This window comes from Urocitellus parryii, chromosome 14 (assembly GCF_045843805.1).
Source record: "Urocitellus parryii isolate mUroPar1 chromosome 14, mUroPar1.hap1, whole genome shotgun sequence".
In the NCBI taxonomy this organism is placed as follows: Eukaryota; Metazoa; Chordata; class Mammalia; order Rodentia; family Sciuridae; genus Urocitellus; species Urocitellus parryii.
In genome coordinates, this window is record NC_135544.1 from 33,237,891 (window position 1) to 33,253,230 (window position 15,340).

Sequence of the window (15,340 nt, forward strand, 5' to 3'; positions counted from 1 at the left end):
ATTTTACATAGCATAGAAGTCATCCACCTCAAATACACAATTCAATGATTTTTAGCGACTTTAACACTTTAGCCATCACTATGAATCAGTTTTAAAACACATGTCCTTCCCCTCTCAAGACTTCCCAAACTCATTTACATTTAATGCCACACCAGTGTTCTGTCTTTATGTATTTGCTTTTTGTGAAAATTTTATGTAAGTGCATAGTGTATGTGGTCAGAGAATTGGTGGCAGTTTATACCAGGATGACAGCTGCAGAAATAATCAGAAGTGGTCTGGTTTGACGTTTTCTTTAAAGGTGGTGAGAGAAGATTTTCTGTTGAACTGGATATGCAGTTTAAGAAGAATGAAAGAATAAGAAAGGATTATCTTAAAAATATTTGCTATGTGTGATTTGGTGGTGGTATTCCCATTGCAATTATGAAAAATCTTCAAGAAGAAAAATCTATGCATTTTTTGGTCATATATCAGATTTTCACTAAGAGTGAAAGTAAAAATATAAAGTCAATGATAGGTTATATAGTACACCTGGGAATTACCAAAGGGTGGATAGTTAGACCATAGGCATGGGGCTAGGGACGTGGCGTGGCTCTGATAGAGTGCTTTCCTAGCATCTGTGAGGCCCTGGGTTCAACCCCCAGCATCTCAAAAGTGAATGAATAAATGAAGAAATACAGAAATAAGAAAAATGTAGGCCTATATGAGATCACCTAGTGAGATATGGGAAAGCAAAAGAGAGGGAAAGAGAACAAGTCAATGGGAACAGTAACATTTTGACATATATAATTTACATTGCCCATTAAAAATTTGGGCCTCTTGTTCAAAAATTACTGAAAATCTGAATAACTTCCAGTTTCTGTTCCAACACACAAAGAGCTCAGAAGTATTTGCTCAGTCCTAACAACATGTAAAAAGATAAAAACTGAAAAATCAACCACTGAGAAAATGAGGTCACAGGGGAAAATTATCCTTCCTCTACTACATTGGAGATAAAGGAATGGATACAGAAAATAACAACTTGTAGTAAAAACCCAGAGACAGAAATCTCTGCCATATTGGAAAAAAATGTTGCAATGAATTGCTAGAGGCTGTTGTGGATAAGTCTGTGAGGGAAAAACTCCAGGTGAAAATAGTCATAGATAACCACTTTTGGGTTTTACTTCCACAAGCTCTCTCACATCTTAACAATGAACATCAAAGAAAGATGCCTCAGGTTTTTGGTGGGGGGAGGAAGAAAGGAACCATTGTGAAATATGCCACAATATTCTGTTCTTCTTAACAAGGCCTATTCTCAGAGGAATCCATTTTACCACAGGCTAACCCAATTGGATTTTATTAGAGTGCAGCCTATCTAGGGGAACAGAAATTACCCAACTCCGGTATTTACTGTTACTAGAATATTGAGTCCAACTTCCAAAAAATAATGAGTACTAAAAAAGTAACAAAAGCAAAAAAAAAAAAGATCATGTTTGAAGACACTAAACAATCATCAAAACCAGAATCAATGTCAGAAATGTGGGAATTGTCAGATCAGAATTTTCTTTAAACTATAATAAAAGGACTTAATTAAAAAAAAATAAGTAGGCAATATACAAGAAAAAGGCACATTAAGTAAGTAGACACACAGAAATTCTAAGAAAAAATTAAAAAGAAATGTTAAAGGTATCATAGAAATAAAGAATGCCTTTGATATATTCATTAGTTGACTGAACTTGGATGAGGAAAGATTCTCTGGGATTTGGGATATAACAATAGAAACTTCCAAAGTTGAAAACCCAATAGAAAAAGATTAAGAGAAAGTAAAATTGAAGAAGAAAAGAAAAATCATAACAAAATATCCAAAAACTTTGGGACAACTATAAAATGTCTAATACTTGCATAATGGAGTTATCAGAAGGAGAAGAAAAACAAACAGAAGCAATATTGGAAGAAATCAATGACTGGTAATTTCCCCCAAAATTTATGTCAGACACCAAACAACAGACCCAGGAAGCTCATAGAACACAAAAACAGAATAAATGTTAATAATAAAAAATCCTAACTATAGGTATATTTAATTGTCAGAAAGGTAAATAATATATATATTATGAAGGAAATTGTGTTAGTTCACTTTTCATCACTGTGACCAAACTATGTGAAAAGAACTACTTAAAGGAAGAAAGAGTTGATTTGGCTCAGGCTTTCGGAGTTATTTATCCATGGTTGACTGCCCTGAGGCAGAATCATCATGGAAGATGAGAATAGTCCTGGAAAACTGCTCAACTCATGGACTGAGAAATAGAGAGGGGGGAATAAAGAACAAAATGTGGCCTCCAAGGCCATGCCCACAGTAACCTACCTCTTCCAAGCCTGTCCCACCTACTTACATTTTCCATCTCTTTCCAGTAGTCTATTCAAATATTGAATCAAATTTATTGTTTCAGTGATCAGGTTAGATGATACAATCACTTCACAAAAGCCCTGCCTTTGAACATTTTTGCCACAGGTACCAAGTCTTCAACACATGAGCTTTGGAGAAACACTCCAGATGCAAAATAAAACTCAAAGGGGGAAACACTATTTCCTACAAAGAGGAACACAGAAGAGTTGAAAAGAAGGAAGGGAGAAAGAGAGAGGGAGGGAAGGCAGGCAGAGAAGCAAGCAGACTCACAAGGATAGAAAATTTTACCATAAAATGTTTTTAAAATTACAAAAGGCAGAAAAAATGCAAAACAAAAATGTGAACAAAGAACAAAGCCTTCAAATAGAAAATAGTAATAAATTTATCAATCCAGTTATATCAATAATCACCTTAAACATCTACTATAAAAGACAAATTGGTAAAGTAGACCAAAAAATAAGACCAAAGTATATGTTATCTACTGGAAATCAACTTTAACTATGAAAACATATTGATTTAACATTAATGTATGATAAAAGTTATACCATGCTAAAACTAGTCAAAGTGGGAGTAACTGTATGAATTTCAGGGAAGAGCAGGCTTATAAATGAGAAAAACAATTAGGGATAAAAAGAGGCATTATATAGTGGTAGAGGGGTGAGTTATTCCAGAAGTCATAAAAATATTTAATGCATATGAGTCTTGCAATAGAACTTCAAAATTTGTGAAGCAAATTTTCTGATAGACCTACAAGGAGAAATCCATGAATCCAGTATTACAGTTGGAGATTGTAACATGCCTGTATCAGAAATAGAAGAAAAGCAGTAAGGACATAGTAGTTTTTGGAAGTACCATTAGTTAATCAGATGTCATTCACATTTACAGACTATTTTATTCAGCAATACAATACACAATCTTCTCTAGCTCACATGGAATTTTCACCTGATTGAATACATTCTGAGCCATAAAGCACAACTTAAGAAATTTAAAAGAATATAAAAATAAGAACATCTGCTGTCAGCACAATGAAAGTAGAAATAACAGCAAGGTAGCTGAAAATCCAAACATATTAAATGAGTAGACAATGCACTTTCAAATGACATGGGTGTCAAGAAATGTCCCAATCAATTTTAAAATGTTTTGACCTAAATTAAAATGAAAAAAATTGAGATTTGTAGAATGTGATGAAAGCAGTGTCTAGCAGGAAATTGACAGTATTGAATGAATTAATTAGAAATATGAAATCTAAAATCAAAAAGTAAGCCTCCATTTTAGGTAATTTTAAAAAGAAGAGCAAATTTAATTCAAAGTAAACAGAAGAAAGTTACAAAAATTGGAGCAAAAGTCAGTGATATTAAAGAGGAAATCTATAGAGAATATCAATAACTAAAAACTGGTTCTTTAGTCAGATATAGTGGTATGTGCCTTTGATTTCAACTATTTGGGAGGCTGAGGCAGAATAAATCAAAAGTCTGAGACTGCTAGGGCAGCAAAGTGAGATCCTATCTCAAAAGAAGATAAGCTGGCTCTTTAAGAAGATCAATTAAATCAATGTCTCTAGCCTAGTTGTCCAAGAATTAACAAAGGGTGCCTACTGCAAATATCAGAAATACAAAGAGATATCCTTGAAGATCATCTCAACTGTAAGAGGATAATAAAGGGATACTATAACTTTATGGTTTCAGATTTGATAATGAATTTATGGACCAATTTCTTAAAAGATAGAAGTTGCCAAAACTTGCAAAACAAGAAATACACTCGGGGCTGGGGATGTGGCTCAAGCGGTAGCGCGCTCGCCTGGCATGCGTGCGGCCCAGGTTCGATCCTCAGCACCACATACCAACAAAGATGTTGTGTCCGCCAAAGACTAAAAAATAAATATTAAAAATTTTCTCTCTCTCTCCCTCTAAAAAAACTCTCTCTTTAAAAAAAAAAAAAGAAATACAACTCTCTGAATATGCAGAAAACTATTTAGAAAATCAAATCAGTATTTAGTAAATTTTCAAAAAATAGAACACCAGGCCTTTATGGTTCCATTACTAAATTCTACCAAATGATTAAGAAAGAAGTCATATTAATTCTGCACAGTTTCCTCCAGAAGATAGAAGCAGAGAGAACATTTCCTAAGTCATATTATCAGGCCAGCAGTAACCTCCTACTAAAACCAGATGAAGGTATTGCAAGAAAAAAAAAAAAAAAAACTACAGACCAGTAACTCTTATAGACATATATGCAGAAATCTTTTCAATGAAATACTAGCATATTGAATCCAACAATGTAAAAAACAATTAAATTAAAGTAGAAATAACAGCAAGGTTATGCACCATTATCAGATGGGACTATGTCTACTTAGTTCAGTGTTTGAAAATCATTTAATGTAGTCCGTCATATTAATAGGTCAAAAAGAAAATTCACATCATTGTTTCAATACAGAAAAAGGCATTGGACAGTATCCAACACTCATTCATTAAATTCATTAAAATTCTCTGTGAGATTAGGTATAGAGAACTTCATCCAATTGATAAAGAGCCTCTACAAAAGAGTACAACTAACATTTTATTTAGTGATAAACACTGTTTTCCTCTTAAGACTAAGAGTCAAGGCAAGTGTGTCCTTCTCCCTCCTTATTTTCAACATTGTATAGGAAATTCTAGCAAACACAATAAGACAAAGGAAGTAAAGTTAAACATAACGTGAAAAAGGAAATGGGATTTTTGTAGTCATTTTATTCATGATTTTCAAAACTAGCTACCAAAAAGTGTTTTGGTAGGTAAAAGAATAAATAAACAGTGATATTTACAGATAATGAGATATTCAGCACAAGGAAGAAATGAGCAATCAAGCTACAAAAAGGCATAGATGAACCTTAAATGAATAAGTGAAGGAAGCCAGCCTGAAAAGATGACTTATTACATGAGTCCCACTATGAGACACTCTCTATAAAGCAAAAACTATAGAGATGGCTAAAATATCAGTGGTTGCTAAGGATGAAGAGAAGGAGAAATATACAGGCAGAGCACAGAAAAATTTCAGAGTAGTAAAAATATTCCAGAGAATACTGGGTTATAGTAGTAGATACGTGTCATCATATAATTTGTCAAAAGCCATAGGATATTCAAATCTAAGAAGGAAACCTAATGTAAGCTGGACTTTGGTTAAAGATGTGTTAGTGTAGGTTCATTAATTGTAGCAAATATACCACTCCAATGTAGGGTGTTGATAATGCGGGGACTAGATATGTGTGATTACCAGGGATATATGGGGGGAATCTCTATTTCTCTTCAATTTTGCTTTGAACCCAAATTGCTCTGGAAACCAAAGCCTGTTAATTTTTCAAAATTAACTGATAACTTTAGGATAACAGCACCGGAAAATTAAATGAGGACCCATACTCTTAAGTAGAATGTTCTATGCAGCGTTGTAGATTTCACAACCATGGAGCTAAAGTCTATGGAAAGGAAAAGAAGCATTAAAGGAAACTGTGTCTCATAGAGTGGTAAATAGATGAAGCTGTTATGGGTTGAGTTATATCTTTTATCCCAAATTCATAGTTAAAGCCCAAATGCCCAGAGTGATGTTGTATGAGATCATAAAGTGGGTTCTAATCTGACAAGGCTGGTGTTCTTCTAGAAAGAGGAAAGTCACCAGCCTCTCTCTCTCTCTCTCCCTCTCTCTCTCTCTCTCTCCCCCACACACACACCCTCTTCCCTCCCTCCCTCCTTTCTGATCATTATTTGAGCTATTTCCCTCTGCCACACTCTTCCCCCATGATGTTCAGCCTCATCTGGAACCCAAAGGAATGGTACTGGACTTGTATAGACTGAGACCTCTGAAACTGTGAGCCCTCAAATAAATGTTTCCTCCTCTACAATTTTTCTGGTTGGTTCCTAAAGTCGCAGCAGGGAAAAAGCTGACTAAAACACAGAAAGAGTGAGAGAGAAGAAAACGAAAAAAAAAAAAAAAAGCATGACGGAACCTTGATTTAGAATTTCTAGTTTGAAACCAGAACTGTGAGAAAGTTAATTTCTGTTTTTCAGCACTAGCATACCAATGGATTTCAAGGAGGGAGAAATAAGTTACTATGTCCAATCCTGACAAAAAGTCCAACAGGATGAACATTCAGACTTGACCACCAACTTTGTGGAACTCCTGCCATCTTTGAACTCTGGGAGATCTCTTTTACTGTAATGAGAAGAAGAAGATACTTTTTGAAAGAATATGACAAAATAATGAAAACAAGGGTATGAACATGACCAGTTATCAATTAACTATAAAACATTTCTTTGGAATAGCTCTTATTTTACTCTATTCTATTGCCCCAATGCTGTTGTTATGAAGTCAGATTCTCTGCATTCCTGATTTATTCCAAAAATGTCTGTCGACATAGTCAGAAAATTAAAATTTTCCTGTATTTCCCCTAAGCGATAACTTTTGTTTTTGAGATGAAGTGTAAGTAGTTCACTCTGGGATCTATGACCCCTCTAATATGATTCCATTCATGTGTTATTAGTTATTGTTTCTAGTCTCCAAAATGAGATTTTTTTTTCTCCTGGTTTGGGATGATCTAAAAATCACCCTTATGTTCAATAGTTCTTTAGAAGGACATTTAGAACTGAGAAAGAGCTATTATATTCATGGTTACAGTTTATGACAGTGAAAAGATACACATTAGCCTTCACAAAGAGCAGCCAGGCTTGGTGGCACAGGCCTCTAATCCCAGTGACTCAGGAAGCAGGCAGGAGGAGAGAGAGTTCAAACCCAGCCTCAGCACTTTAGTGAGGCCCTGAGTAACTTAGGGAGATGTTGCTGTCTCTAACTAAAAAATATAAAAATGAGCTGGGGATGTGGCCTGGTGGATAAGCATCTCTAGATTCTAACTCTGGTAACCACCACCCCTCCACACACACAAAAAAAGGACCAAAACCAAAGGAAACATTAACAAAGGGAGAAAGGCACATGGGCTGGAAGCCCAGGAAAAACCAGGTAGTCTTCCCTGAAGAAGTTTCCAGGTATTCTTCCCTGGGGATTCACACAGACCTACTTATCTCTGCCAGAAATAATAAGTGCAAATGCATGTGAAGCTGTGCTGACTGGTGAAGGTCATGATGCCTTAGTATGTAGTTTTTATTGGGCATCCTCCACATAGGCATATGATACTTTTCTGAATGATCTCCATTATTGGACTCCAGTCCCCCAAAAAACGAAGACAGGTGTTCAACATGAATCACATTGTTAGCATAAGCTCTCTGATCAAATTGGAATCAGGGAGCTCAAGGTGTCAGGTATGCTAAGACATTCATCAGGAAGAATATTTCCAGGGCTCACAGTTTATCTCCTAGGGGCAGGCAAAGGGCCAGACCTTTCTTGGGAATATGCAAGCCTGCTGAGTTAAACCTTTCCTGCATAGTCTTCCAGAAGTATTTTATAACTTGATTTTTAAATTGAATGGAGAAAATGGAGTTTTAGGAGGGAAGTGAAGGGGAAGGGGTGTCATTTAGTTAATGCTTTTGTGTGTCCAGTGTTGAGCCAGGTGCTATAAATGCATTTTCTCTTTAATTCTCATTACAGCCCTTCAAGATAGTTATGATTCATTTCTTCATTTACTTAAAAAATATTTGCTAAGGGGATGCTGAACTGTCTTGTGACACTCCTGTGTCTGGAAGGATTTTGTAAATCCTTTGTAATAATACTTAGTTTCAGAATGAATTTACATACCTAAAGCTCATAACTGAGACAATTCTAATTAATTCAGCAAACATTTATTTATACTTATTGTATAGTGAGTTGAGTTAATTCAAGTTTATGCCCTACATGTACTGTCTTTTCTATAACTATAGAATAATAGACAAGATATCATCCTCTCTGATAATAAATTTTTGACATTACATTGCTATTAAAACTTAAATGTCTTTGCATATTCAATTTATAGTTTAATTCTTTGATTAAAAAGTAATCCATGATTATTATAAAAATATAGACAATACAGAAGTCAAAAAAATAATAAAATATAGAGCAAGTATCATTTATCCTGACACTCAAATGTGAAAAATTATGGTTAATATTTATATCATTCCAAATAGTATCATTCTATACATAGTTGTGATCTTTCTGCTTAACAACAGTATCACTGTATCTATGTTAGATAATATGTAACTGTCATGGATTGTCATATTTTCACTTGCTACCATTTTTTAAATGTTCATAGTTTGCCAGGTATTTTACCTAGAACTTTACATCCCTATCTCATTTAATCCTGGAAGTAACTCACTGATTGTTTTTTTTTTTAAATTTCATTATACAGGTGAAGGCTCTGAGGATTAGGAATTCAGGAAACATGCTCCAGGTTACAGAATTAGAAGTTGTAGTTTTAAGTTTTATACCCAGGTCATTCCTATTCAAAAATTCTAAGGGAACTTAGTCTTTAATTATTCCAGGTGTGCATCTCATGTATTTTTAATGATGTTTTATGCATCTGTTTGATGCCCTATGCTTCTTTTGTATGCCCCTCAGTATTTAATATACTGTTAGGCACATGTTTATTTCTAATTAAACTCAAATTTAATTGAATTAACCATATGGTCTTTGCTACTTTATCATTAATTTATTTCTGCTATTGATTTGAACTTGGTAAAAATATGCATAATTTCTATTGATAAAATTTTAAGACTTATTATTCATGTGGTTTAGTCAGTATATTGTTTTATTAAAATATTCTGGCTTCTATAATCAAGAACAGTTTCCTATAATTATTTTTCAATGATATGTGTGAAAATTTCAAAATGTTTTAATTGTTGTATATATCAACAGATGGTAAAAATTAAAAGTAGGAATTAAATAAACATTTATTAATAAAAATCCACATTTTTTTCAGAAAACTCATAAATTTATAAAGAAACAATGCAAAATAATTGTCATTGCCATACCTCCTCCACAAGGTCAACCTTCTCTCTCTCAACTTTCAAGGCACATCCTCTTTCATACTTCTGCCTTGACATTTATGAAAATCCTTTTGCTGTAATATTTCCAATTCTTTTCTCAATCTTTTCTTTGAAAAGTCATTCCATAGGGACATATCTTATAGATATGGCAAAAACTGTTCAATGGGCTAATAAGTATAAAGAACCAAACACTCAGTTATGAGGAAACTATTTAGAAGCAAAATAGTAATCAAAGGACAAGAAAATGATGTCTTGTGGAAAATAGGAAGCCATAGGCTTTTTTCTACTATATAGATATAATTAGAAAAAAGAAAAATTGGCTTCAGGATTTTTTTTTTTTAACCAGAGATTGAACTCAGGGGGTACTCAACCACTGAACCACATCCCCAGCCCAATTTTGAATTTTTATAAGAGACAGGGTCTCACTGAGTTGCTTAGCACCTTGCTGTTGCTGAGGCTGGCTTTGAACTTTGATCCTCCTGTTTCAGCCTCCTAAACCACTGGGATTACAGGCCTGTGCCACCAGCCTGGCTAGAAATTTTTGAGTGATTCTTTTCTTTGAATTTTGGTAAAGAAATAATATATAGTGTAAGAATAAACTGATGTAATTTTGAAAAAGAGCGGAGTAATTGCTTGGTTTGAAGTATATATTCACTTGAAATATTTAGATTATATTAACCTTAAGAAAACTGAGTAGGGATTTTTGCTTAAAAGATTTTCAGTACTTTTGTAAGCAATGGGGTAAGCAAATAGCATAAATCCAAATTAAGTAGAGGTGATCACTGTTGTAGGATGTTTTGATATGATAATTAACTACTCACTTATGTGTGAAACCTAGTAGATACTTTGAATTTCTTTTTTTTTTTTATTGGTCGTTCATAACATTACATAGTTCTTAATACATCATATTACACGGTTTGATTCAAGTGGATTATGAACTCCCGCTTTTACCCCGTATACAAATTGCTGTATCACATCAGTTACCCTTCCATTGATTGACATATTGCCTTTCTAGTGTCTGATGTATTCTGCTGTCTGTCCTATTGTCTACTATCCCCCCTCCCCTCCCCTCCCCTCCCCTCCCCTTTTCTCTCTCTACCCCTTCTACTGTAAATCATGTCTTCCATTTGTATTCTCTTGACTTACCCCTCCTTACCTCTTATATGACATTTTGTATAACCCTGAGGATCGCCTTCCATTTCCATGCAATTTCCCTTCTCACTCCCTTTCCCTCCCACCTCTCATCCCTGTTTACTGTAAATATTCTTCTCAAGCTCTTCGTCCCTACCCTGTCCTTGTTTACACCCCTTATATCAAAGGGGTCATTTGGTATTTGTTTTTTAAAGATTGACTAGCTTCACTTAGCATAATCTGCTCTAATGCCATCCATTTCCCTCCAAATTCTATGATTTTGTCATTTTTTAATGCAGAGTAATACTCCATAGTGTATAAATGCCACATTTTTTTTATCCATTCATCTATTGAAGGGCATCTAGGCTGGTTCCACAGTCTTGCTATCGTGAATTGAGCTGCTATGAACATCGATGTAGCAGTGTCCCTGTAGCATGCTCTTGTTAGGGCTTTAGGGAATAGACCGAGAAGGGGAATAGCTGGGTCAAATGGTGGTTCCATTCCCAGCTTTCCGAGAAATCTCCATACTGCTTTCCAAATTGGCTGCACCAATTTGCAGTCCCACCAGCAATGAACAAGAGTGCCCTTTTCCCCGCATCCTCTCCAGCACTTATTGTTGTTTGACTTCCTAATGGCTGCCAGTCTTACTGGAGTGAGATGGTATCTTAGGGTAGTTTTGATTTGCATTTCTCTGACTGCTAGCGATGGTGAGCATTTTTTCATGTACTTGTTGATTGATTGTATGTCCTCCTCTGAGAAGTGTCTGTTCAGGTCCTTGGCCCATTTATTGATTGGGTTATTTGTTATCTTATTGTCTAATTTTTTGAGTTCTTTGTATATTCTGGTTATTAGGGCTCTATCTGAAGTGTGTGGAGTAAAGATTTGTTCCCAGGATGTAGGCTCCCTATTTATCTCTCTTATTGTTTCTTTTGCTGAGAAAAAAACTTTTTAGTTTGAGTAAGTCCCATTTGTTGATACTATTTGTTAACTCTAGCGCTATGGGTGTCCTATTGAGGAATTTGGAGCCCGATCCCACAGCGTGTAGATCATAACCAACTTTTTCTTCTATCAGATGCCGTGTCTCTGATTTAATATCAAGCTCCTTGATCCATTTTGAGTTAACTTTTGTGCACGGCGAGAGATAGGGATTCAGATTCATTTTGGTGCAAATGGATTTCCAGTTTTCCCAGCACCATTTGTTGAAGATGCTATCCTTCCTCCATTGCATGCTTTTAGCCCCTTTATCAAAAATAAGATAGTTGTAGTTTTGTGGATTGGTTACTGTGTCCTCTATTCTGTACCATTGGTCCACCCGCCTGTTTTGGTACCAGTACCATGCTGTTTTTGTTACTATTGCTCTGTAGTATAGTTTGAAGTCTGGTATCGCTATACTAACTGTCATTGAAAACAATGAATTTAAATTATTCTACAAACTCTGATGTTGGGTGTTTAGTTATGTAAATTGTCTTCCTTCCTCTCCATCTCAGTAGATCTGAGTTGGTAGTTTTAAGATACAGTGGCAGGCAGATTTAAGTATTATCTGAAATTTAGAGTAAAAATATGTCAGAATATCATTTAGAGGAGATAAGTGAGGCAAAATTTAGAAAGCAAAGAAATTTTACAAAGTGGAATAATTATAAAATTCTACAGTGTTATTCCTGTTAATATAATAGTGCTTAAAATTTACTTATAAAAGTCTACTTAAAAAATAACCATACTGAAAAGATTCAAAATTTAGAAATTTGTTGCCAAATTTTAAGAATTTGTTAATTTTTTAAAAGATGTGGAAACTTTGGTAATATTCAGATAATACTTACTGTAAGTTTCATTTCATCCATTACAAATATGTATGTGTATGAAATCAAGATATTAAACCAAGATTATCCAAAAATGTATTATCCTTTCAGCATAACATTCAATGAAGAAGAATGCTTAACATATCTTTGCGAAATTTAAACCTCTATCCTACTGTGGATTTCTATATCTAACTGTCTAATTGACATTCCTATTTGGAATGTTTTCCCCCCAAATTTGCTTTTCCTTTTTTTCCACCATGGTTAAGAACATCTCCATCTTTATCTGCCTTAGATTTTTCTCCCAATGTCTATCTAAGCCATCAGGAAATCCTGTTGGGGGCAGTAAATCCTCAAATATATATCAAGAACCAATCCCTTATCATCTCCAGGGCTACCAACATGGATCCATACATTGTTTCTTGCTCCTTTTCCAGCTCCTTTCTTGGCCTCTTTAGTCCATTATCCAATAAACAGCTACATTGAAACGGTTAAAATTTAAATCTTATATTTTTCATGAATGAGAATCATCAAATGGGTACCTACCTTGTTCAGAATCAAAACCATCAAATGGGGTACCTACCTTGTTCAGAATCAAAACCAACGTCTGTATATTACTTACAAGACTCTAATAACTTCCCTCAGTCACTAATATCCTTGTTGTTATATTGTTAATTTCCCATTTTAGAACTAAAAACAATGAAATAAACTAAGTCAGAAGATAATACAGTTATGAACATGAGTAAATAAAGAATGTAAGCACACACACACACAGGCCAAAATGCTAGATTCAAATGGGTACAAGCAAATATAATTGTGTACAATATTGACATATATATATATATATATATATGGACAACTATTCTTGTAAGTTTTATGTAGATTTTGATAGCGGTTTCTACTAACAAACTATATATCTTAGATTTTTTTTTTATTTTGAACACCACATATTTCCCTTAAGAGATAAGTTAATGGAGCCTGAAACTATGTTCTATTCACCTGCTTAAATTATTATTAAATCTTAATCTATAGAAGTAAAATATTGGAAAACATGCTTTTTTAAGGGCCTTTATTTGAAGTGTTGAAAAATAAAATTTTATTTGATCACTTTTTTCATTTTCTTTCAGAACACTCTATGACTGTTGCATTTAATATTGAGGTACTGTTTACATTGATGTGATATAATCAATCTAGTACTATTTAGAAAAATAAAGTCTCTTATATTGTTATGTGGAAAATGAACAAAATGATTCATGTGTAGATTCAGACACATTCTATAGGCTGATTTATCTCATTATAGAAATTTACTTCTAATAAAATTATTTGGAAGGCAGTAAAATATTTCATAAGAGTATTAGGAAGAGTAAAACAATTAACATATTTGATTCAATAAGTTTACTATTTTTTTTCTGGTCTGGAAATGTTTATACTGTCCAGTGTTTATTTTCTGTAAGTTATAGTGCAGATGTAGAGTTAATCAAAGGGTATTCTGCTTGCTACCACTTTTAACTTAAAACAGTAAAATACTCCAAATTTAATTTTTTTTAAGCAAATAGGGGAAAGGAAAAAGTGAGAGGAAAAGGATGTCTAGAGGAAAGACAATAAAGTGCTCCTTAAACCCTGGGATTTCTCTTGTGAGAGGCTATTACTTGTATTGATTTTAGTTTGCAAGTTCGTTCTCTCTCTCTCTCTCTCTCTCTCTCTCTCTCTCTCTCTCTCTCTCTCTCTCTCTCTCGGCCCTCTGTGTAATCCATAAATAATAAATAGAGCAGCAGTGAGTCATTCTTTAGACTGCAAGCTTAGCAACCATACAACCCATTAATCTACCAATTGAACAGCACATCATCTCCATCATAAAATGCACTTCATTGTGGAATCAGGACCCTGGAACTTAAACTCTCTATTGGCCCTGAGGTTCTAACTAAACAGACTGTAAGAAGTGTAGAATGAATGGATTCTTATCTGGCAATTATGTCAGCCTTTATTATTTAGTTCAACTTTAATGCATCTACTTACTTCTTTGCTCTTAAAATCTTGACTCAAGTAGTGAATATATAAAGCACGAGCTGTTGCTATTATATCTAACAAATTGTTCCATATGACCTGTTTCTGGGTGCTTTTTTATGAGAAACATAAAATTTTCTCCACATAATACAATTTTGTTTGTTATTTATCACATAAGTCTATGAGAAATATAAAGCTTCAGACTGTAGTAACCAGGTAGCTAAATGGCTGTTTTTTTTTTTTTTTGACTGAATGAAAAGAGGACAAAAGAAGGTACTAATGTCAAGTAAAGACCATTTTAGAAAGTGACATCAACTAAGGTAATTAGGAATAAATGGTGAGTCAGTGAGTGACAGAACCCCAGAGCTGGACTCCAGTGTTTCAGAGAGTTGCACATGCATACCACATCTTACATGTGAGGATCTTTCTCAGTCTATGGAAGAATCATCTTACTTTTATAACTTACACTGTTCTGGCAGTCTTACAGACATCTAGACTAGCATCCAAATCATCAAAAATCAGTGTGCTCCACAGTGATTTCGAAAGTTGGGCAAGTGCATCATGACAGCATCTCAGGGGAAGAATCAGGAGATTGCTCATGTCTTCAAGATCCTCCTTGTTGTCTTCCACATACTTTCTTCCTCAAGAGTTAACTTTTATAATCCAAGGTTCACTTGTGAATTTCTGCTTTTCCTTCATCTCCTCAGGTGTGGAATAATTTGGTATTTCTCATTTCTGAGTATTTTATTGTGTAAATATAGTACAATTTAGTTTTCTATTTGATTGTTAGACAGCAGGGTTATTTCAAATATCAGACTATATATGGAATGCTGTCACAAACATTTGTGTGTATTTGATAAACATGAATTCTGGTGTTGAAGTATAGTTGTATGTATATTCATTTTAGTAGATACTGGAAAAGAACATAGTAGATATTGGCAGTGTCGATTTGAGTTCTCACTTACTTATAGTTTATGGGCATTTTGATTTCTCCAAAATCTTGCTTGTACTTAATATCATCCTCTTTTACTTTATTTTAATCTTAGTTTTTCTGATAGATAAAGGTATGGCATCTTGGATTTAGTTGGTATAAT